The following is a 25,282-nucleotide window of genomic DNA, read 5'->3' as shown; positions in this document are numbered from 1 at the left end:
GTAAATACTGCTGTTGACTGGACTTTGCCATCCTTGACTGCACTCTTTTCATTTTGGTCCAAAAACTCAATATTTGATTATTTTTACCTGCATCAAATCTTTAAATTTAAGACCTACTCATATATGATGTTTTTTATACATTCTTAATCTTTTCTATGTTTTCATGCCCATTTTCTCCAAAGAAATCAACATTTATTTTAAAGGTAAAACATCGAATATGCAAAGTGCAATATTTTTGTATTTAAGCCTTGACTGGGTCAAAACTGAACAACACTGACTTTTATTTATTTAACCCTAACCCTTATTTTTAGAGCAATAAGAGTTAAAAGAAAAAAATTAGGAACTAAAACATTACAGAAGTAGAGAGTTTATGCAAAATGCATATTTCCTGTTCTACATAATTTGTGACTAGAGGATAAAACATTTTATAAATAAAAATCAAATCCTGGCCAAGTTTCATAGAATTGACCTTTAATCTGACTGAGATGTTGGAAATGAAAGAAAACAAACAAGCAGGAAGTTCCAGTTTGACTTAAACAGTCTGATAAAAATGTGGAAACAAAACGTTTCTAACAATCCTTTAGTAGAAACTGGACTCACATTTCTTTACCAACAATGCTAATAATAAAAGTTTGGCAGATATAAAAAAAAGTTTTTTACTTTAATAAAATGGTTTCTGATCCTCCTGGGTTTGTTTGTTGTTTTAATCTGAAATTTTCTCTTTAATCTTCATCTTTAAGTCGTTTGAAATTGAAACCAGAAGGCGTTCGGCCGTATTCCCACGGTCCGACAGGCAGACGGTTTCTTCCTACTGGATTTAAGAAACTGCAAACACGACTTCATCTGACTTAGTTCTTGATATTCTTCCATAAAGGCCATATTGATTTAACCAACAAAAACAATTTTCATTTTAGTTTTTGTACAACAGAAAATACCAACTTGGGCAAAATGCTGTGGGACTCTCGCTGCGCTTACATCACAAATGTTTGGCAAATCTGTTTTTGTTAATGTTGGAAAAAAAAGTAAAATTATTTTGCGAATGTGGTGCTTCATTAAATAAGAAATGTAATTAAAATCCTGTGTGAAAAAGCTTGTTTACACAATAAGTCTTTAAAAATCATGACAGCGACGGATGTAAACAGTTAATGAGATCTACTCATAATTCAGCCAAGCTGGCGCTAGCGCTCATCTATCAGCCAATCAGAGGAGACGTCAGCGTCTGAGCAACAAGCCCCGCCTACGTGGGGAAATTGTCATCTGTGATTTTATGAACTGAGATGCTGGTGGAGCCGCTGCACAATGTCTGAAAAACAAAAACAAACAGACTTCTTCCTGACTTCCTGTCATCTTCTTTGTCGTTTCCAGCAGTAGTAACATCCGGCTGCTGATCATGTGACTCTTGTGATGCAAAAAAGTGTTTCCATTAAAGTTCTGCAAAATAAATCTACATCTTTACCTCATCAGAGCGGAGAAACGGGAGTTTTTTCTAAATTGGCGTGTTTTCATTTAGCAAATTTATTTTTGTAATTCCAATTTGCTCGATAGTCAATGGAAAAGCAGGTAGTGTCATAAATTTGGTTAATTTTCAGGTTTATCACCAGGCGATGTTGGGCTCCTCCAGATAATAGGCATCATCTGGTTGCAGCTTCCTGTTTCCTGTGTGGAGACAGGAAGTTGCGTACGAATCCTGACGAGTCTCTGATTGAAACTAGTCGACTCGTTCCTGGAAACGTGTCAGAGTGAGAATTGGTGGATAAACTCAGCTGCTCTAGCGAACCAGGCAGGAGATCCCCGAAGTCTTTTCTCCTGTTTTCTTCGTCTTGCCCCACCATCGTCCCGTCTGTCCATCTGTCATGGCGTCCTGTGGGAGCCGCTGCTCCTGACAGCTCTGAGATCTGCTGTCATCCCGCTGCCGTCTCCCCGGAGTCGCTTTCCGTGTGTGGCGAGCTGGAATCTGATTGGCTGCGGAGCGTTGGAGGAGCTGTGTGAGCCCTAGCGGAGCGGCTCTCTGGGCCAGGCGCCGTGTTTCTGGACGAGGTTGCGTGTCCTCTTCCTGTCACGCTACGTCTCACTCTTGTCCCTTTCCATGTCAGGCGGAGGGAGCGGCGGCTCCTGACATCGATGTTTGCGTGTCAGAGCTGCAGATTTCCAGCTGTGTCTGCACGCACAAACAAGGAGAGGTCAGAGGTCAGCGACTTCAGCCTCCGTGTTCTGCAGATGTCAGAACAGCAGGAGTTTTTCTGAGTGGCAGCAGATGTTGGTCCAACTTTATCAACACAGAAAAACCATCAGATGTTAGGTTTTTAAATCATATTTGTGAGGAAAAAACAAGCAGATCAATCAGATCAATCATCAGATCAATTAGATCAATTATTACCATGAGGAAAAAAATAAACCAGAAAAGTTATCGATCGCCAGACAAAATGATCGATTTTAGTTCCTAAAGCTACAGATAGTCTGAGTAAAGAAAAATAAAAAAGAAGTATGGACATAAATATATTATGAAATATATATTTCATGGTTTGGATCTACAGATGCTCTACTGGCAGGTTCTGTTTATAAACTAACACTGTAAAAACGTAGCAGCAATAATTTGGTTGTTTAGTCAGAAGAGCAACAAATGGAGGTTCGTGGTTCAAAGCTTCTTTCTATTTTATTCATTCTTTTATAAATATCATAGTTTCAAACTAAACAGTTGGATAGCAAGCTAAATATTTAGCTTACAAACTACATAAGCTAAACATTTAATTGTAGTTTTCAAGCTAAATATTTACTTAGGATGCTAATATCTAGCGTAAAACCAATGTTCAGTCTGCCAGGCTCGATGTTTAGCTCCAACCTAAATATCTATTTTGAAGCTGAAGCTAATGTTTATGATCTTGGAGTAAAAGGCGACTGAAGCATCGTGACGCGGCGCTACGTAGAGCCACAGCAGGTGAACGTCGATCAAACGGCCATGATGTTCGCAGGTTGGTTGGTAGCGATAGAAACAGTTCTGGTACCAGAGCAGGAGAGGGTTCTGGATGTGGTCCGGACTCGCTGACATTCATCGTTTCTGAGCCCAGGAGGCTTTTGCTGCTCACCGCTCCTCTGTGGGGAGTTCAGGCCCTGTGGGAATTTAGCTGGACGTTCGCCTCTCTCTCTCTCCTCTGCAGCTCTAAAGCTCCGACGCGTTCATGATAAAAAGCAAACAGTTTCTCCCTCAGCTCAACTGAAATCTGTAGAGAGAGAGAGAGATGGAGGCAGATCAACTCCATCTCTCTCTCCCCCCTGATACATGAGGATGCATCAGGGGTCACAGCGGGTCAGTGGGCCTGGCTGCAGGGAATGCCTCACTAATCTGATTAAATGAGTCTGAACGGCAGCCGGCCCCATCACTTCATTCATAAACTCTCCTGTCAGTCTGGAACCGTCTCCAGGTTCCTAAACGCAGATCAATCCACAATTAATAGAAAACCATCTCAGGAATTAATTAGCATTAGCTAGCTTATGCTAATGCTAGCTCTTTCTGCTGTTTCCACAGCTTTAACTCAACTCTGGTCCACTTTAACTCAACTCCGGTCCGCTTTAACCCGACTCCGGTCCGCTTTAACCCGACTCCGGTCCGCTTTAACCCGACTCCGGTCCGCTTTAACCCGACTCCGGTCCGCTTTATCCCGACAATTTTGACACCTTAAAAATTTTAATGCAACTTTTTTTTTTCGGAGAAACATTCCCGTTTTGTTAAGTTCTGCTTCTAAAGGATCCGATTGGACGCTAAAAAACTCTTTTGTTGTGTTCAAGTTGTGCTGAAAAGAGTTAGCCTATCAGTGTCACTATGCTAGCCTAAATAGCATCTCAATGCTAGCATGTAGCAGCTAACGCTAATGTTGGTGTCCACAGTCCAGATTTGTAAAGAAGCTCCATAATTGATCAGGACTTCCTGAAACTCTTAGCTCCAACCTTCTGGCTGAAGAACAGAAACTAAATATTTCTGTTTAGCTCAGATGTCTGTTTGGTCAATAAGTAAAGAGCAAAAACATTTTTTAAATGAAAATGTTGCTTATCTTTTGACTTAATGTTAATTAAAATGTGATTACTAAGAAAACCTGAAATAAAGTAGATTAAATGTTTTAACCAAGTCCTTCTGCTGATTTAATTCACCTTTGGGAAGAAAAAAGTGTTTTAGTTGAACGAAAAATGTAGCTGTGGAAAGCAGAACCATGTCACTTCCTGTTTGTTTGGTTCTAAACATGTCACTTCCTGTTCATTTGGTTCTAAACATGTCACTTCCTGTTTGTTTGGTTCTAAACATGTCACTTCCTGTTTGTTTGGTTCTAAACATGTCACTTCCTGTTCATTTGGTTCTAAACATGTCACTTCCTGTTCATTTGGTTCTAAACATGTCACTTCCTGTTTGTTTGGTTCTAAATGTGTCACTTCCTGTTCATTTGGTTCTAAACATGTCACTTCCTGTTTGTTTGGTTCTAAACGTGTCACTTCCTGTTCATTTGGTTCTAAACATGTCACTTCCTGTTTGTTTGGTTCTAAATGTGTCACTTCCTGTTTGTTTGGTTCTAAACATGTCACTTCCTGTTTGTTTGGTTCTAAATGTGTCACTTCCTGTTTGTTTGGTTCTAAACGTGTCACTTCCTGTTTGTTTGGTTCTAAATGTGTCACTTCCTGTTCGTTTGGTTCTAAATGTGTCACTTCCTGTTCATTTGGTTCTAAACATGTCACTTCCTGTTTGTTTGGTTCTAAACATGTCACTTCCTGTTTGTTTGGTTCTAAACGTGTCACTTCCTGTTTGTTTGGTTCTAAATGTGTCACTTCCTGTTCATTTGGTTCTAAACATGTCACTTCCTGTTTGTTTGGTTCTAAACGTGTCACTTCCTGTTTGTTTGGTTCTAAATGTGTCACTTCCTGTTTGTTTGGTTCTAAATGTGTCACTTCCTGTTTGTTTGGTTCTAAATGTGTCACTTCCTGTTTGTTTGGTTCTGACTGGGTGGCGTCACTGCGAGGCGAGAAGCTTCAGCTTTTAGAGGATCAGAGTTTATTGATGGATTTTCATGATCGATCAGCTGCAGTTGATTGTTTCCTTCATTATGTCAGATAAAGTTATTGATTATCATAAAATGTTTCCTTTTTGAAAATTTTCCATGTGTGGAAATAAATCAGATGATCAAGAAAGTAGATAAAAATACTTTGTGAGATTTTGTGTTTCTGCAGAGGGATTTTCTTTGTTCTTCATCTTTGATTAGTTTCTGTGAACCAACCAGCAGCTTCGTTGCTCAGAGCTCAAACTATTCCTCTTCCTCCGGTCCAACCGAATCTCCGTCTTCCTCTCGCTCTCTAACTTTCTCTCTGTTGCCTGCTGCCTCCATGTTGGCTGGAGGAAGACGAGGATTAGATGAAGGCCAGACGGTGTAATGCAGAAAGCTGAGCTAAGCCCTATTAGCGAGAGTCATTAGCCGTCTGGTTCTGCACGCAAACGCTCGATTATCAGGAAGAAACGGAGGAAACCTCAGCAGGGTGGAGATCTGAGTGGACGAAGGAAAAACACGGAGATACAAAGAAACCGTCCAGACTGGACCGAAACCCAGAACTCAGCAGAACCAAACCGCCGGGTCACTTTTATCTATCTGATTTATTCAAAACAAGTCCAACTTTTACACCCCGGTCTGAACGACTCAGTTCTGATGTTTTCACCCAAAATGAATCGGATCTGATTTAGTTCTGCAGTCTGAACGGTCATGTCGCATTTTATCCGACTTTTACGACGTTAACTTTAAACATGCGTCATAATTCTGCCAGGTGGTAAATCTGGACATAAACATGAATGAAAATCATTTTAAAATGATGATGAAAGCAGTCTGAGTCAGTAGCTGTTCTACCGACCATATAATTGCATAAATTATAATTACAAAATTAAATTAGCTTAATGGAAACGTGCTAATTTAAAAAAAACTTATGTTTTTTTATAAAACGTTTTTGTGTTTCTATCAGATTTAGATTTAATTTCAGCTCTACTGAAATTAGCATATTTTGCAAAACTGCAATGAAAACATTTTATATATATATATTTCCTTTATTTAACCAGGTAAACCCCGCTGAGATCTAGATCTCATTTTCAAGAGGGACCTGAGCAAAAACATTTGCAATACATAGCAACCTGGTTACAAGATAAAACCAATGAATACATATGCACAAGTATAAAACAATAAAAACAATTTAAAAACAATGACACTGTTTCATAGAATCTTGTTGCCTATCTTTAAGAACTGATCGAAATAAGTCCAGTCAAATCATTTCCGACATCTTAAGTTCAGACTGCAGCTGATTCCAGGCTGTGGGGTAAAACACTGAATGCCTGTTTCACTGTTTCAGTTCAAAACGTGGGACATGCAGAACAATAAAGTTATTGGAGCGAAGAGAACCGACAGTTCTATGTAGGAGAGTGGATAAATATGCTGGGGTTGGACCGAGTAAAGATTTATACATCAGGATCATTAAATGATTGTTTCTCCGTTCACTTAAAGGAGCCAATCAGCTTTTGCCTACAAATCACAATGATGTGTCAGACGTCTACTACCGGTTATAAACCTTAAAGCTCAATGATACACAGTATGTAATGATTGATGACATTTGGTCGAAGCATTCATATATAAAATGTCTCCATAATCCAAAAGTGGCAGGAATGTTGCTGCTACCAGTTTTCTTCTAGCTTTGAGTGTAAAACAAGATCCATTTCGATAATAAAACCCAATTTTCATTTTCAATGTCCCTAGTAGATTTGCTATGTGATTTTTAAAAGAGAGTTCATTATCTAGAATAAAACCAAGATATTTATAATTACTGACAAACTCGATTTGTGCTCCAGCAGCAGTGGTCAGCAATAGGGAAGTTTCTGGTAGTTTTCTAGCATGTGAGAAAATCATTGCTTTTGTCTTGTCCACATTCAAAACCAACTTCAGAGTTTTGCATCACATGATCAGCACCTGAAAACCACGAAGAAGATGACAGGAAGTGGATGGAAGATGATGAACGACTAATCGCTTTCTAGCAGCTTCCTTCGTCTGCTGAGCATCTGGCGACCATGCTGTCGCTGCGGCGGCCATCTTTACTGCCGTAAGCAAAGCCCTGCGGCGGCCATCTTTACCGCCGTAAACAGAGTGTTGCTGGGCAACAGCTACATTCTTCTTCATGAGTCGCTTTGAGGTCGGAAACTGTTCAGTCTGATTTCCGTCGCATTTATTTAGTTGCAGGAAGAATAACACAAACAAAATAAAAAATGGGATTTCAGCAAAAATAAATTTGTAAAGTTATAAAAAAAAAAAGTTATAAGACGCCAAGAATGAAAGCAGCCTCTGTGTGGCTCTGCAGCCTGATCTGATCTGCAGCCGGTTTCATCTGAAGCATTTATTTATTTCATGTGTTCGGTTCTGGAAGCAGCAGAACTTCCTGCCATCATCAGCAGAGATTTTAAGGTGGAAAGACGTTGACATGAGTTTGATGGCAGCAGGAGGATTGAAGCTGCTCCTGCTCCGTTCGGCCTTTCGCTGCTTCTGCTCTCATTGCGTGCTTCAGTCAGAGGCCAAGGTCGCCAAAACTTTTCAAGGACGTCCCGTCAGGAAGGAGGTTTGGGGTTTAGATGTTCAGCAGATGCAGCTGTAGCTCATAATAACTTCTAGTTACATTTGGTTATTAATGTTTGAGGTCCAACAACTGCAGTTCTGTGGATTTTTATGGTTGGAATTACAGTTTCTATAAGAAGTATTTAAATCCTGGGATGTTTAATCCTTTTATTGTTTTTTTCTAATCAATCACGATCAACAAAATGTGTCTTTTTTTGACTAAGCATTACAAAATAAACTTTAATGTCAAAGTTAAAACTGATTTGATCCATTATGTTTCCTTGATCAGGTTAGGATAGAATAGATCAAAACATGTTTTCATACAAACTCATTTTGAGGTAGTGAGATGTTTTGTGTCACTTTAAATCTAAACAGCTGCTGCTGGCCACGCCCCCAACTCAACGTTTACACTCACATCAGGAAATGGCTGCAAACAGATGAGCAATTACACGACCGTACATCTGTGAAAAGTGTAACACTCACGATGTGTTTACAGTTTATAGAGCAGACAGTCAGACCAGTGCTGGGTTCGGCTACGGGAGTAGAGAAATGTGCAGGTGTATTAATGACCACAGACCAGAAAATAAGTTTAAACTGCCGGCTTACTATTGGTTGAAAAGAAAAGAAACAACAATATTACAAACAATTGACGTACAATGACACAAAATTAAATCCAAAATAGTTTCCCTGTTTCTTTCAGAATATTGTATTTATCCCTGCTTGAAATTTTAAACCTAATGTTAGGTATTAAAGGATACTATTTATTTTTACCTAGGTTATAGTTCCATGTAAGTTCAAGTTGATACTGTTAATCTATTTAATTTACAGTTTGGTTGTTTTAATCTTTTAAATCTAATTTTAATTATTTAGAGTTCTTTTAAGAAGTTAAGGTTTTTTAATTTCCTGTTTTAACCATTTCTTGTTTCTATTATAACCAACAGACAATTTCACATTAAACACTAACAATGGATATTGAATGTGGTTCAAGAAAAGAAAAAACAATAAAACACAACAAAAACAATCCAGCAAAAGACCGAATAACTTGTGCTTCAAATCTTTCTGATGATCCTGAAGGGTTAATCCCGTTTCTCTGAATCCAGCGCTATTCAGCAGGAAAACATGGGCAGGTCTTACCAGTTTGGATGAATTGCAATGTCCAGCAGAGGGCGTAGCTCCTGGGTTACGGATCGCCATCTTGTTTCTCACTAGCGGAATCCAACTCAGCAATCGACTCGGAATTTCCCGGTCCAATTTCCAGCAGAACCTTAAAAGGCCTGGTTTAATAACCAACAAAGCATAACAAAAGTTCTTTTAGCTTTACTTTGTACTGAATAAAATAACATACTCCCCGATTTGGCGGCTGAACATCGTGTGTGTGGAGGAAACATGCTTCACCCACGGTTTTTGAACATAAAACAACATAAATGTGCTACTTTAGCTTTCCGTTTCAATGAAATAAAATTGTCTTACAAATACATCCTTCACAGAAAATAAAATACACTTTTTAACTCACCAAGTCCAGTTCTGTAATATATAACACTCCGAACGAAGTCAGTAAAAAAATGCGGAAAGCTCCTCCTCCGAAGAATGGAAAATGTTTCCAGTCAGCAGGTAGACTTTTTAATCGTCTATTTTCTCTTATCTCTCTCTCTTTCACAGCACAACTCTTAGCTTCTTCGTTCTCTCTCCTTCTTCTTCGCTCTTTCTGCTTCTTCTTCAGCGCCAGAGAACGTAGCCACCCGGTTGGCTGGAGCAAGTCACATGGGCTACACATCAATGTGACCCTTCAGAATAAGAGATTTTACTCAATTTGACGGTTTTAGCTGCTGACAAAATAATACTCTGTTTTATACAAATTTTTAACCAAATAAAATATAATAACATGAAATACAGCATTCTTAATGTTTGTAATTATTACTTTTTATATTTTTAACTATTTTAGGACCTATTTATTCTCTATTTATTTATTTCCTATTTATGCATTTTATAGCTAGTTTCTATGGAAAGGCTTATTTTACAAAAGCATAAGTAGAGCCTCCTGCTCAACCAACCAGAATGCAGCGAGTGGTTTCTGGATGGTGAGTCGACAACAAAACTCTTTATCTTTTTCAGCAGCCATTGTACAACGCATAGAAAAAACCAGCTGACCAAATGGGCGGCGCTCTGCTGCGGTTGCTAGGTAACGGGTGGCGCTCTGCTATGGTTGCTAGGTAACGGGCTGCGCTCTGCTAATTGGTGATGTTACGTTTTGCAGGTTTTTGAAGTGACTCGTTTTCCAGACACAAAAAACATGAAGTTACTCTAAAAACAGCTGGGTGTTTTTTGAGGCAGTAGAAACTCAAATGGAAGAATAAAAACATCCAGAATGTGATTTTTTTCTAACGATTTCCTTTGAAGCTCGGCGTTGCTCCAGACTTTCATCCTGATAAATTTTCTTGTTTTCAGTTTGAACTGAAACGTTTCTGCTGCTGAAACTGAAACTGACGGATCAGATGTTTCTGTTTCCTTCCTAATTTTCTTCGGTTTCATTTGTCAGAAGGAGGAGGCTGGAGCCGATGGGACCCATCAGGGCTGCTGGGGTCAGAGGTCATGGAGGGGCGAGTCTGTGATGTAAACCTCCAGCCTTCCTGCTCCTCTTCATCACAGCTTTCCTCACTGAGCTGCAGGTTCAGAGCCAAACATTAAAACTCAGAAACACTTTAAAGACTCATTTATTCAGCTTCACACAAAGATTTATGTTAAAGTACTTAAAAAAATGATTTTAATAAATCTGTTTGAGAAGTGAGGATGAAATATGCAAGAAAGGGAATTGATAATAATGTTGTCCTCTGATTGAAATGATAAATAATTAAAACTCAGCGTAACAACACAGCAGAACTCAGCCTGGTCAGAAACACTAAAACATCTCATTGTCACAATTTGTTACTTTATATTCTAAATTAAACATTTTTAATTCTCTTTGTATGGCTTTGTGTCAAAATATTTCCATCAAAAGTTAAACAGCTTTGATAAAAAAGATTATTTTGGTGAAATTCTGCATAATATTTGACTCCAGACTCCTTCACAGATAAATCCCCCAACTTTAGTTTTTATTTTTATGTTTTACCAAAAAACAGAATTTTAAATGCGAATGTAATTGACTTTAGCTGGTGTGTTTGTGTGTCTCTGTCTCGACATCAGCACCAGAACTTTCCCAGACTGTGTGTGTTTAGTAGCAGGAAGGTAGCCTAGCATTTTCTCAGTGTTTTATAGCATTAGCTTCTAGTAGCAGGAAGGTAGCCTAGCATTTCCTCAGTGTTTTGTTGCGTTAGCTTCTAGTAGCAGGAAGGTAGCCTAGCATTTCCTCAGTGCTTTGTAGCATTAGCTTCTAGTAGCAGGAAGGTAGCCTAGCATTTCCTCAGTGTTTTGTTGCGTTAGCTTCTAGTAGCAGGAAGGTAGCCTAGCATTTCCTCAGTGCTTTGTTGCGTTAGCTTCTAGTAGCAGGAAGGTAGCCTAGCATTTCCTCAGTGTTTTGTTGCGTTAGCTTCTAGTAGCAGGAAGGTAGCCTAGCATTTCCTCAGTGTTTTATAGCATTAGCTTCTAGTAGCAGGAAGGTAGCCTAGCATTTCCTCAGTGTTTTGTTGCGTTAGCTTCTAGTAGCAGGAAGGTAGCCTAGCATTTCCTCAGTGCTTTGTAGCGTTAGCTTCTAGTAGCAGGAAGGTAGCCTAGCATTTCCTCAGTGCTTTGTAGCGTTAGCTTCTAGTAGCAGGAAGGTAGCCTAGCATTTCCTCAGTGTTTTGTTGCCTTAGCTTCTAGTAGCAGGAAGGTAGCCTAGCATTTCCTCAGTGTTTTATAGCATTAGCTTCTAGTAGCAGGAAGGTAGCCTAGCATTTCCTCAGTGTTTTGTTGCGTTAGCTTCTAGTAGCAGGAAGGTAGCCTAGCATTTCCTCAGTGCTTTGTAGCGTTAGCTTCTAGTAGCAGGAAGGTAGCCTAGCATTTCCTCAGTGTTTTGTTGCATTAGCTTCTAGTAGCAGGAAGGTAGCCTAGCATTTCCTCAGTGTTTTATAGCATTAGCTTCTAGTAGCAGGAAGGTAGCCTAGCATTTCCTCAGTGTTTTGTTGCGTTAGCTTCTAGTAGCAAGAAGGTAGCCTAGCATTTCCTCAGTGCTTTGTAGCGTTAGCTTCTAGTAGCAGGAAGGTAGCCTAGCATTTCCTCAGTGTTTTGTTGCGTTAGCTTCTAGTAGCAGGAAGGTAGCCTAGCATTTCCTCAGTGTTTTATAGCATTAGCTTCTAGTAGCAGGAAGGTAGCCTAGCATTTCCTCAGTGTTTTGTTGCGTTAGCTTCTAGTAGCAAGAAGGTAGCCTAGCATTTCCTCAGTGCTTTGTAGCGTTAGCTTCTAGTAGCAGGAAGGTAGCCTAGCATTTCCTCAGTGTTTTGTTGCATTAGCTTCTAGTAGCAGGAAGGTAGCCTAGCATTTCCTCAGTGTTTTATAGCGTTAGCTTCTAGTAGCAGGAAGGTAGCCTAGCATTTCCTCAGTGTTTTATAGCGTTAGCTTCTAGTAGCAGGAAGGTAGCCTAGCATTTCCTCAGTGTTTTGTTGCATTAGCTTCTAGTAGCAGGAAGGTAGCCTAGCATTTCCTCAGTGTTTTGTAGCGTTAGCTTCTAGTAGCAGGAAGGTAGCCTAGCATTTCCTAATAAAACTTGTAAACCAGCGGCTTCCCTTTGCCGGTTTCCCATTTTCTGATTCTGTTAGCAGTGATGCTGCGTCACTGTGGGAACCAGAACAGGTTGATTATTTCCTGTTTGACCTCTGACCTCTAGAACAATAAACAGTCTGGAGGAGGACGCCGCCCTCTGCTCTCCATCTGGACTGAAACTGACAAACATAAAATGAATCCATAATCTACAGATCAAACTTCATGTTTTCCTTTTAATTAAACCTTTTAAAGTTGATAACTTGATAAAAAGTTTCCCTCTTTATGAAAATCTTTCTCTAGTCTCCAGCATTACCCCCTATGAGGTCTTTGTTTGTGACACTATTAGTGACAAGTCTGTGATTTTTTTATGGTTACTAAATTCAGAAATTTGTTGTCTAAAGAATTCATCTGATTGGATGAAGACAATCTGTCATTTGTTGTTGTGCTTCTTTTAAATTTGCTTTGAGTTGCTGACAGCCTGTTTTGCGTATGAAATTTCACAGCTTTTTGGCCTTGTTGGTGTTCCATACGTGAGAAACAGGACCGTCAAGAGAGGAGCGCTTCAGACGTAAAATCTGAACACCAAACGTTATTGTTTGTTTCACAGAAATATTCGCTCACATCAGTTTCACTCAAACACAGACTTGCTGTTATTTTTTAGCAGAATTTAAATCACATATTAATCCGGTTTCCAGGATTTCCTTTCTGTCTGAAGAATATTGACAAAATTAGGAATCTTAGGGATGTTGCAGGAAAATGAGTCCATGCATTAGAGAAGCTTCAGCTGGTCAGGCGATGCGTTTAGCTGAGATAATAAACTATATTTGGTTATATTTAAATCATCAAACTGAAAGCAAGCTGATGAAACCTGGGTTTTAATTTATCAGAGGAAACATTTTCTCCTGTAAACAGAATCAGAGATTTATCTGAAATGTTTGGTCTGCCTGATTTGATCAGTGAGAAAAAGCTTCACCTGCAACATTCACGACATTTCTCTATGTCTAAAAAAAAACAGAAGACCTGTCTCTTTCTAACTTATTATTAAGGAATCCGCTTGATGGAAAAGTAAAAATTTGATTCTGAACCGACGAGCCGGAGAAATTTTCCTTCTGTCCAGGAGACGATGAATGTTCCACCGTTCCTCTCACATTTCCTCTCAGGCTGCCGGGAGCGGAAATCTCTCCCTCCGATTCCTCCTGATGAAGAAATCTGCTGCAGACAGAAGCAGGAGAGATTTTTTAGGCTGCATTCACACCAACACGGCTCGGTCCGCCTTAATCCAATTCCGGTCCGTTTGTGTAGAAAGTCCAATTCGGTTGGTGAGGTGAGAACGCTTATCGACCTCTGACCTCTGGTCGTCTAAACTTTGGTCTGAACGCCAAGCGGACCAGAGACTGCTCCAAAAGAAGGAAGTGGACAACAGCGCAGGGCATTCTGGGTAAATACAACCAAAGCTAACGTGCTAGCCTAGCGCTAGCAGCAGAAATGGCTCCTGGTCTTCAGCCAAAGACTAAAAAGAAATCCTCCAACACTAAAATCCTCCATCTTGTTTCCATCTGGTGAAGAAGGAAGTTGCTCTCAGTGACTTCAGAGGTTTTTGTGTCGTTTCCTTCAGTGGTTCTTGGTGCAGCGCCCCCACAGGCCAGGAGGGGAACAGGTTGGTTTGACTCAGAACCACAGCAGCTGGAGGTGGAGCAGATGATGGAGTTCTGGTTCCAGTAGAACCGGGTCGACCGGACCATCAGGGGGAAATCACTCTGAGCTTCCTCAGAACTGATGGTTGTGTATTTTTTCTGGTTCTTTCTTTCATTTGAAGTAAAACTTTAACGATGCTTTCTGTAATGTCTAGTTTTTGTCTGTCTGGTGAAGCAGTGGACCAGATTTCTGTCCAGTCCCAGTTTGACGGTTCCAGGTTATCTTTGGGTCAGTTCTGCTTTGTTATGAGCAGATGATGTGATTTTGTTGGTGCTGTGTCATCAGTGTTAGCGTATAAGCTGTTTATAAAGAGAAGGGGAGTTAGGACAGAACCTTGTGGAACACCATTGGACACGTGAAGTCAGGTGTGAAATCATCTGAACCAAAATATCACTAATGACTGAAAATCAGTATAATTCTGGAGAAAGTCTCTGGAAACCTCTTTCCTTTGTGTCGGTGAATCCTCCTAAATGATGAATCCGTTTCCTGATTGGTTCTGACATGGAGGAGCAGACTGCGCCCTGCTGGATGGTGGCGTTCCTCAGGGTCAGGTCCATGAAGCGTTTCACCAGAGGAACGTCTCTGTGAAGTAGAGCAGATCTGGAATCTCTAGCTCTATCCTGGATAAAGTCTGTATCTGTTCACTGCAGATCAGCTCTCTGTGATAATGTGACATTCAGGCTGCTGACCTTGTGGAGGAGCCAATCAGCAGGCTGCGGCCTCGTCGTCATCCCGCGGCCGCCTGGGAGCTGCAGACGTTATCATGCGGCTGAAGCGCCGAGGTCAGAGCACGAATTGAAAATCCCCAAATCTGATCCTTGGATTAATTTAAACGAGGAACTGTCTGCATCCCGGCATTAACCCCCACCACCATCGCAGCTCCATATGTGAGCCCCCCCCCCCTCACAGAGGTCACGAGGTCAACCCAGAGCGGACGTAAATCTGTGGCCTCGCCGTCGACCTCCGACCCCTCCCCCGCCCTGTCTGCAGCCGGCTGTCTGGTGAAGATCGCTGATACTGAGCTGCTGAAAGGCTCCCTGTGTCCTGGCGATAACACCAGGGCGGCGGCGGCGGCGGCGTGGGGGGCGGCGGTGCGTTGTCCTCCATCTGATAACGCGTCACGCTGCGGGCTCTTAGCGCCGCCGGCACCGTCCGGCCGCTGCCATTGTTCTCCAGTGTTAATTATCCCACCATGAGCCGCGCAGGTTCAGCTGCATGTTGCTTTTAACAACGTTGACGAGAAATTAATGCGCTGGAGACAAAAACGGAACCAAAGGAGAGACGGATCCGACAGCAGGAATAATTGCACAAAACAGCGTTAAATTAAAACAGAGGAAGCGGCTTCACTTTGGCCGACCAATCCTTCCTCCAAAGAGGGAATCGTCGTTCTGACTTCTAAAACCTTTAGCGTACGCCGCTAATGTGAACTGAATAACTAATGAAAAATGTTTCAGTCATATTCCTGTGGACAAGTTTAGCTCTTTACTGTCTGCGGTAGACAGGAGACGTTCGGTGACATCCCATAATATTATTTAGAGCCAAAAAAGGTAAAAATATTAACAGGTAAATCAGAAGAAAGCAGGACTGACATGTCACTGGACGGTCTGCGCCTTACCAGAGGCACTAAACCCCAAAACAAGTGTATGTCCAAACCTCCAGCTCTGTCCTGCTTTCAGAGATGGTTCTTTTTCCACTTCCTGTTTATCACAGCCATGCGTAGCGTCAACAGCTCATGAATTTACGCTTCGCCTGGTTGATTCGTTCCAAACAGAAACACCTAATTCACATTTTCCTTTTTCTTTTCTTTTGTGTGACATTTCAAAAGTTCACTTTAAAATTCACATGACAGTTGGATGGAAACGAAGTTAGCAACGACTTTATGACTAGACTGGCCAATCACAGGAAATAACAGCGACTGAATAAATTAAACGATTGAAAACGTCGGTTTTTCAAAGGTTTCATTTCCAGCCTCATTGATTTTTTCCCCACATCATTCAGTCCCAATAGAAACGACATGAACAGATGAGCAGAGATCAGGGAGGAGCTCCCAGTACCGGAGCCGTTAGCCCACTGAACCAACCTGCTGCTGGAAGAAGGTCAAACTGAACCAGAAACTGGTTGTGATGCCAATGTTCTGGTGGTTTCTTGTCTTTTAGAGGAGCTGCTGGATCAAATATTTATTTCAATCTCTGAAATGTTCAGCATGACGGAGGCGTAATCACCCTGTGGAAAAACTTTCCTGCTGATTATTTTTAGCTGAAGATCAGCAATAAAACATGAACTTCTACGTTAATCTGAATGGAAGTGTTTAAAATCCCTGCGGGGTTTTTAAGGGAATACTCAGAAATGATAAATTTCTCCAGCAGGATTTGGTTGTTTCAGCAGATTTGATACATATTTTAGGACAGAAACAGAATAAAAGGTCACCGACTTATTCTGATGCACTTTTAAATCCACGATTCTGGGAAATTTAATGTTACATTAATGTTTGTAGAGATGTTTTTAACTCTGCTCTTTAGATTATAAGTTTATTCTGGGTGACATTTGTTGGTTCAGCTCAGGTTTCTGTTCAGATTTGATTCTGATGAAGAGAATCTGCAGGTTCATGGTTTAATCAAGTGTTTTTTTACTGCGGCTCATCAAATGTTTGGCAAAACCTGACAACAGATTATCATAAATTCCTCTTCCTTAATCTGCAGCCACTGACAGGTGAACCTGTTCTCAAACATGCATTACTGTACAGTAGAAATCAGTTTATGAAGGTTTGGTTTTCGACCTGCAGGTCTGTATCAAACTTAAACGTTGCTCTAAGCTAACGCAGGTTTTATGACTTAATAATCTAAATCATGTAAGTTTTAAGTTCTCTTAAAGCAGACTGTATTTTGTCAGATTCTCTGCTGCAAACCAGACGACAACATGGTGTCAGGCTGGTTGGATTCTGGATCCATGAAACATCAGCAAAGAACCGAGAGATTAAAATATTTTAAAATAATCTTCAAATGATGGAAAATAAAGATTTCTGGAGAAACACAAACTCTGTCAAGTTAGTTTTGGAGCTACACACACACAGACACACAAAGGTAATTATAGTTAACTAAAACTAACAAAATAAAAGCTGAAATTGAGAAAATATTTTGTTAACTGAAATAAAAACTACTGGGAAAAACTGTAACTAAGTGAATTATATTTTGCGTTTATAAAGCTAACTAAAAGAACTGAAATTACAGATATAATATCCTTTGTATTCATGTTTTTGAAAGTATTTATTATCCTTTCAAATTGATGTGACATTGATTTATTTTGCGACATTCATAAATTATTGAATAAACAAACAAAAACAAAGGTTTTTACAGTTTTCAGAGTTTCAAGAAGTTTCTGTCCAGAGCACTGATATTACTAGCATGATGCTGCCTCTGCCATTGTGTTGTTGGGGATTTATGTGTGTGTATATGGGTGGGGCTTTCCCTTTAAGAGGTGCGGCCCAGCTGCAGGTCATGTGACTTCGGCCAGGAAGCCAAGCTGCGTTAGATTCATGTCACCCATGTGTTTAATCAATCCAGTTTAATCTGTATCTATCTTTGCCCGGACGAAGCATTGTGGGTAGGTTATGTTTAATATATTATTATATATCATTATTTCTTACATCATTTTTTGGTTGTTGCGGTGGATGTTAAATATTTTTGAATATGTTTGTAAGTCTTGTATCCCCTTTTGTGTGTTTCAGTTTCACACTTCCTTGAAACCATTAAACCTGTGGACAAAAGGTCAACTTGCCTCAGAGTCTTTGGATCAGGGAAGAGTTTAGCTGTACTGTCTAGTGCTTTTCATATGGCAAAGGCAGTATAGTGAAACCACACTTCTCAGCGTGCTAGACATCGCAGTTTAAGCTGGAAGACTCGAAATACGCATCAACGTACCCAGCCAGTGAATTATTATTACAACATTCACCTCTCTAAATCACAACAAGAAAACAAGTAATCATGACGGAGGAGGCTGCAACGTGGGAGACACGATCTCAAGCTTCATGTTCTTCTGTACAGTCAAGAGCATCTACTACAGAGTCTGCTGCTGCTAAAGCAAGAGCAAAAGCGGAAGCAGCAAAAGCACGCCTCGCCTTTGCTGAAGAGGAGGCTAACTTAAAACTGCAAAAGGCTAAATTGGAAGCATCAATGGACATTCTGAGCATAAAAAAGGAAACGGCTGCAGCTGTCGCTGAAGCTGAAGCACTGGAAGCAGCTGCCGATATGAAAAAAAATCCATCCAATCAGCTTAACTGGGAAATACCTTCCTTAGAAGCCACCAAACGAACGAAAGAGTACGTTCTCAACCACGGTCAACAGTTGGATGTGGATAAACAACTCACGCTTCCTTCAAAGCCGCAGCCAGATGCTGAGGCTTCACCTATGCATCTTATGTCAGACGTTAAGCCTTTCATTCCAAAGAAAGATGATTCAGGAACCCAGTTATTTTGCCAGACTCCCCAGCAGCAGCTCACTCGTGAGAAAAACACAGTTCGACTCGAACATGATCACTTTACTCCAACACGACCCTTCACGCCACAAGTGAACGTCAGTGATCATCCTCCACATTCATCATTTTCAAATCCTAAATTTGACGATTTGAACGTGAATGACTTTGTTCGCTATCTGGCTCGACGGGAACTGGTGTCTACGGGTTTACTCAAGTTTAATGATAAACCTCAGAACTACAGGGCTTGGAAACGATCATTTCAGTCTGCCATCCATGGTTTACATTTGACATCCAGTGAGGAGATGGATCTTCTGCTGAAGTGGCTAGGCAAAGATTCAGCCGAACATGTGGAGCAAATTAGAGCGATCCACATAAACCGCCCAGACGCAGGACTGACTATGATTTGGAACCGGCTTGACCAAACATATGGTTCTGCAGAAATGATAGAAGACGCCCTCTTCAAACGAATTGAGACATTTCCCAAAATAATGAACCAAGATTCTTCCAAGTTACTCAAGTTGAGTGATTTATTAAGCGAACTCTTGGCAGCTAAGGACGAAGGAGACTTACCTGGACTTACCTTCCTTGACACGGCAAGAGGCATCAATCCCATCCTGCGAAAGCTACCCTTTAACCTACAGGAAAAATGGGCATCAGTAGGTTCGTTATACAAGCAAAGATATCAGGTCTCATATCCACCATTTGGTTACTTCGTGGATTTCATCAGTCAAGAAGCAAGCGTTAGGAACGACCCAAGTTTTAATCTCAACACTCAAGAGGAGATTGCTCCAAAGGCTGAGCGGACAGCTTGGAAGGCGAACAGACACAGAGAGGTTTCTACGCACAAAACTGAAGTTACCTCAAACACAAACGAGCTCTTCTCAAAATCTGACGATTGCAAGAAAATGTGTCCTCTGCATAAAAAGCCACATCCTCTGCATAAATGTCGAGCATTTAGAGAGAAGTCCATTGAAGATCGTAAGAACTTCTTGAAGGAGAATCATATTTGCTTTAAATGTTGCTCCTCCACACTGCATGTCGCAAAAAAATGCACAGCTAACATTCTGTGCGCAGAATGCAACAGCGAAAGGCACCCCACAGTACTTCACCCTGGGCCAGCACCTTGGGCAGCAGAAGTAGATCCTGCATCAAGGCACGGCAGGGAGCTTGAAATCCCTGTTCAATCTCAGGTCAATGCCCAGTGCACTCAAGTTTATGGTGGAGATCTCGCTGAGAAATCATGTTCTAAAATAAGCCTCGTAAAGGTTTATCCGTCTGGGTCTAAGGACAAGGCTATGAGAGTCTACGCCAGGGGTGGCGAACAAGTTAGACACAAAGAGCCGAAATCTTTAACTGTGAAAGTCCAAGAGCCACACCACGCGCTGACCTGCCAAGACAGACACACACACATGCGCACACAAACACACATAATTAAAACCATATATTTTTCTAATAACACACTCCTCTTCTTACAACATAACCCTCAAGTGTCCACCCTCAACACACACATCAAATGCAGCTTAGCCAGAGGTAATACAGCAACTACCCTGGAGGTCAGACACCCCCCTCTCCACACACACACAGGCACTGCTCTCTCTATCCCTCGCTCTGACACACGCAACTAATGAACACACTTCAGATACATAGATAGGGCCTGTATAATGTAAATTGATCAATATTGAAATATTCACACAGGCATGTTTAGTCAGATGGTATTTTTTTCAAACTACATCACAGAGTTTCTTACCTTGCTGGAGGTGATGGGGTGATAATCTCAGTGGGATTTCTGGCATCTCTTGTTTCTAGTAATCCTCTGCAAATCAGGTTGGTATTCAGTTATAGCCACTCGGAGCAGTTCCTTTACGTGAGTGTCAGTCAGAACGGACCGATGCTTGGACTTCACGTGTATCAAGGTAGAAAACAGGGATTCGCAGACATATGTTGAGGAGAACATCGACAGCAGTTTGAGGGCGGCTCTTTTTACACACGGGTATTTTTCAGTTGGCACAACTCTCCAAAACGCAACAGGGCCTTCTTTCAAAAGAGATTTCAGTCTGCCACTTTATAGGATGCAAGTGTCACAGCTTCTCCACGCTTGGTCAATTGCTGAAACATTTGAGACTGTCTTTTTACCTGGCTTTTCAATGTGCTCAATTTTTGCTTCCGTAGTTCAGTACCTTTGGGGAAATCCTTGTCAATATTAGCATGGAGTGTGCTAAAATGACGCTGAAGGTTTGAAGCCTTGTAATGTGATATCGTGGTATCGCATAATAAACAGAGCGATTTGCCATTCCGTTCAATAAAAAAGTAAGCATCTTCCCATTCTTCCAGAAATGTCCTGTGTTCATCGTCATATTTTCGTTTAGCTTTGCATTTTACCATTTTTACAAAGAAGGTAAGTCTGCGGTCTGCATGCATATAAAATGTTTACCTAATTTCCCGGCATGAGACGTAATCCGCGCATATGATTGGCGGTCACTTACGTCTCTTACGTCTTACGTCTCATAAAAAACACCCAATCTGTCAAATTAATTTATTAATTTTAAAATATTATTTGTTTTTAATAACCCCTGATGGATTTAAGTGTGTTTAAGATATAAAAAAAAGAAGAAAAGAAACATGAAACGAGGAAAGAGCCACAGTATATAGAAAATATGGTAACAGGCAAAGAGCCGCATTCTTATTGGTCGAGAGCCGCATGCGGCTCGAGAGCCGCGTGTTCGCCACCCCTGGTCTACGCCATCTTAGACGAACAAAGCAACCGTTCGTTAGTTACATCACAGTTCTTTGAGGTTTTCAGTGACACAAGTTCAAGTTCTCCTTACACCTTGAGAACATGCGCTGGAGTGAAGCAAGTATCAGGAAGAAGAGCTACCGGCTATGAAGTGGAATCTCTGGATGGAACTGTCCACCTCCCACTACCAAGTCTTATAGAGTGTAATGACATCCCAAACAACAGAGATGAGATTCCAACTCCCGATGTAGCACTCCACCATCATCTGAAGTCACTGGCGCACTTGATCCCAGAGGTTGATCCAAAAGCACCAATCATGCTTCTTCTGGGCCGTGATATTCTCCGTGTTCACAAAGTCCGCAAACAGGTGAACGGCACACACAACCTGCCCTATGCACAGAAGCTGGACTTGGGGTGGGTGATAGTAGGCAACGTATGCCTGGGCAAAGTGCACAAACCACCAACAGTGTGTACCTTCTTCACCACTGCTTCAGATATTGGACGTCCAACACTTTTCCAATCATGTCCAAATGTGTTTCATGTTAAGGAAACATATGGTGGATTTGCAGTCAACGAACGCATTCCAGGATGTTCAGAGGAGTCATCTATTTGTGAAGCTGCCCATCTAGGATGCTCGGTGTTTCAGAGAACCAAAGATGACAACCAAGTAGCACCTTCGATTCAGGATGGGTGCTTCATGAAGATAATGCAGGAAGGACTTTGCAAAGACTCAAACAATAGTTGGATAGCACCATTGCCTTTTAAACATCCACGCCCCCGGCTTCCCAATAATAGGTCTCATGCACTGAAGCGTCTCACATCTCTCAGACGCAACCTTGAGAAGAAGCCTGAAATGAGAGAGCACTTCCTGAGCTTCATGGACAAAATGTTCAAGAATAACCATGCTGAGTTGGCTCCTCCACTCAGTGAAGATGAAGAAAGGTGGTACTTGCCCACATTCGGTGTTTACCACCCAAGAAAGCCAAAACAAATTTGGGTTGTCTTTGATTCGAGTTCTCAGTTAAATGGTATATCACTCAATGATGTGCTGTTAACTGGACCTGACTTGAACAATGCACTCCTTGGAGTTCTGATTCGCTTCAGAGAAGAAGCAATTGCCTTCACAGCAGACATTGAGCAGATGTTCTACTGCTTTCTAGTTAAAGAGGAGGACAGAAACTTTTTACGTTTCCTTTGGTTTGAAGACAATGACCTCTCCAAAGACATCGTCGAGTATCGGATGAGAGTCCATGTCTTTGGAAATAGACCATCTCCTGCAGTGGCCATCAATGGTCTGCACCAGTCTGTTCAAGGTGGTGAGTTCCATGTCGACAGTGATGTTCAGCATTTCGTGATGAATGACTTCTATGTGGATGACGGGCTGAAGTCTCTACCCACAACTGAAGCTGCCATCAGCTTGCTCAAAAGAACCCAGGATGTTCTCTCCAAGTCAAACCTGAGACTGCACAAGATCGCAGCTAACAGCAAGGAAGTCATGGAGGCTTTTCCACCATCTGATCGGGCAAGTGATTTGAAAGAGCTAGATCTTGATGTCGATCAGCTTCCAATGCAACGTAGTCTTGGACTCTGCTGGAACCTCCAGACAGACTGTTTTCACTTTAGTGTCTCAAAGGAGATAAAGCCATACACTCGACGTGGTGTCTTATCTACAATCAACAGTCTGTACGACCCTCTTGGTTTCGCAGCACCAATCACTATCCAAGGCAAGGCAATCTTAAGAGAGCTCACAACAGGTAGTGGAGATTGGGACACCCCTCTACCAAAGGAAGGAGAGGAAGCCTGGATTGCATGGAGGGCTTCTTTGACCGAACTATCTCAACTTCCAATTCCCAGATTGTACACCAAAATGTCACCTTCAGCCGCTGACAAGAAAGAGTTGTGTGTATTCTGTGATGCTTCAACTAAAGCTATTGCTTCGGTTGCGTATTTGAAAGTCACAGATGGTGAAGGTAACAATCAGATTGGGTTTGTCATGGGAAAAGCCAAACTAGCCCCACGTCCAGAGCATACAATCCCCAGATTAGAGCTCTGTGCAGCGGTGCTGGCTGTTGAGCTAGCTGGCCTAGTGTCTACAGAACTAAACTTTCAGCTTAGTGATGTATCTTACTATACAGATAGTAAGGTCGTTTTGGGCTATATTCACAACGAAACCAGGCGGTTCTACGTATACGTCAGTAATCGTATACTACGGATCAGAAGATCATCTAACCCAAATCAATGGCACTTTGTACCCACAGATCAGAACCCAGCAGATCATGCAACCCGGTTTGTTGTTGCTGGTCGACTCGTATATACCAACTGGTTGGCTGGACCTAAGTTTCTCTACTTGCCTGAGGCAGTGGTCTCCAAGAGAAGCTGCGATCTGGTTGAGCCAGATACAGATCCTGATGTGCGACCTTTGGCATCTACTTTGAGCACAACAACATCCCCTGATCATCTAGGTTCTCAACGATTTGCTAGATTTTCTTCCTGGAAGTCACTCACCTGTGCAGTGGCCTGCCTTGTGCACATAGCACATCTTTTTCATGTCAAGGCAGCACAAAGCAATTCCTGCAGAGGCTGGCATTACTGCAAGTCACATGTCAGTGTTGAGGAGAGAAATCAAGCTTCAGCCATCATCATCAAATCAGTACAAGAGGAGACATATTCCCAGGAGATTAAGTGTATTCAGGAACAGAAAAAAATGCCACAAAGCAGCCCTCTAAAGAACTTGGATCCTTTCATTGCCATGGACGGTCTGCTAAAGGTTGGTGGTCGCCTTCAGCATTCCAACCTTGGTCAAAGTGAGAAAAGCCCAGTGATTATTCCAGCACAGCATCATATTGCGACATTGATCATTCGACACCACCACGAGCAGGTACATCACCAGGGCCGTCTCTTTACTGAAGGTGCCATTCGGTCTGCCGGCTTCTGGATTATTGGTGGGAAGAGGAAGACAAGCAGCGTTATCCATCACTGTGTGGTCTGTCGACGACTTAGAGCTCCCGTTAGTGTTCAGAAAATGGCTGACCTCCCAGCAGCTCGCCTGTCTACAGATCCTCCTTTTACACATATTGGACTTGATATTTTTGGTCCTTGGATCATCTGCTCGCGACGGACAAGAGGTGGTCTTTCACATAGTAAGCGCTGGGCTGTAATATTCACTTGTATGAGTGTGAGAGCCATTCACATTGAAGTCATTGAATCCCTTGAATCATCTAGCTTTATCAATGCCTTCAGGCGATTCATTGCAGTTCGTGGACCAGTCAAACACATCTACTCGGATCGTGGCACAAACTTCATCGGTGCTTGTAAAGAGCTGAACATACCTTCCAACATGGACAATACCACAGTGCAAACATACCTGTCAGATCAAGGTTGTGTGTGGACATTCAATCCTCCACATGCCTCTCATTTTGGCGGGACTTGGGAGAGGATGATAGGACTTGCAAGGCGGATTCTTGACTCTATGTTCCTCCAGATGAAAGACAAACTTTCTCATGAAGTTCTGACAACTTTCATGGCAGAGGTTGCAGCAATCATTAATGCTCGACCTCTAGTTCCTGTGACCACTGACCCTGATGATTCATTTATCCTAACACCTGCTGCTTTACTCACTCAGAAAATAAACATTGTTTCAGCACCTGCAGGAGAGTTTGGAGCTTCTGACCTTTACAAGCGGCAGTGGCGCCAGGTCCAACATTTATCTAACACCTTCTGGGACCGCTGGCGGAAACAGTTTCTCCCAACCTTGCAGCCACGCAGAAAGTGGCTGGTAACTCAACCAAACATTACACAAGGAAGTGTCGTACTCCTCAAGACCGTTCAGTTGGCAAGGAACGAATGGCCTCTTGGACTTGTGACACAGACTTTCCCAAGCACGGATGGCAAGGTCAGGAAGGTGGAGGTCAAGATCTGCAAAGCAGAAGGTTCTTCACTCTTCCTCAGGCCTGTCACAGAGATAGTGCTTCTCTTCTCTCCGAACGACTAAGGCCTGTTGTAGTCTAATGTGTGGCATGGGGGCATGCCAGGCGGGGAGTGTGTTGTTGGGGATTTATGTGTGTGTATATGGGTGGGGCTTTCCCTTTAAGAGGTG

General features: G+C 41.8%; 1 protein-coding gene across 2 annotated transcripts in view; it reads left to right on the top strand.

The window, feature by feature from the left end:
• The window catches only part of pik3r3 (phosphoinositide-3-kinase regulatory subunit 3), a 62,322-nt gene that overhangs the window by 12,947 nt on the left and 24,093 nt on the right, over positions 1 to 25,282 (top strand). The window lies entirely within an intron of this gene.

The sequence above is a fragment of the Xiphophorus maculatus genome, chromosome 9 (assembly GCF_002775205.1).
Source record: "Xiphophorus maculatus strain JP 163 A chromosome 9, X_maculatus-5.0-male, whole genome shotgun sequence".
Classification (NCBI taxonomy): domain Eukaryota; kingdom Metazoa; phylum Chordata; class Actinopteri; order Cyprinodontiformes; family Poeciliidae; genus Xiphophorus; species Xiphophorus maculatus.
This window is presented reverse-complemented; position numbering and strand designations above follow the sequence as displayed.